Consider the following 275-nt stretch of genomic DNA (forward strand, 5'->3'; position numbering starts at 1 on the left):
ACGAGTGAGCTTATTTCACTCCGAAAGAAGCTCAATCAAACTGACACAGAGACGAAAGGTGGGGGAAAGTTTAACCTCGGTGACACGTTGAAGGAAAATCCGCCACAAAAACTGTTCTACTTGCCTCTAGATCCTCGCCAAATACACAGGCAAAACGCACACGTGGTTCTCCCCGTACGTCCTCACGATGGGGTTAGGCATATGCAGGCTCATGTGTACACGTGACTCCCGTGTACGTTTTCCTGTGCGTACATAACGAGATCGGGTTAGTAATC

The sequence above is a fragment of the Penaeus monodon genome, chromosome 34, assembly GCF_015228065.2.
Source record: "Penaeus monodon isolate SGIC_2016 chromosome 34, NSTDA_Pmon_1, whole genome shotgun sequence".
NCBI classification, from domain to species: domain Eukaryota; kingdom Metazoa; phylum Arthropoda; class Malacostraca; order Decapoda; family Penaeidae; genus Penaeus; species Penaeus monodon.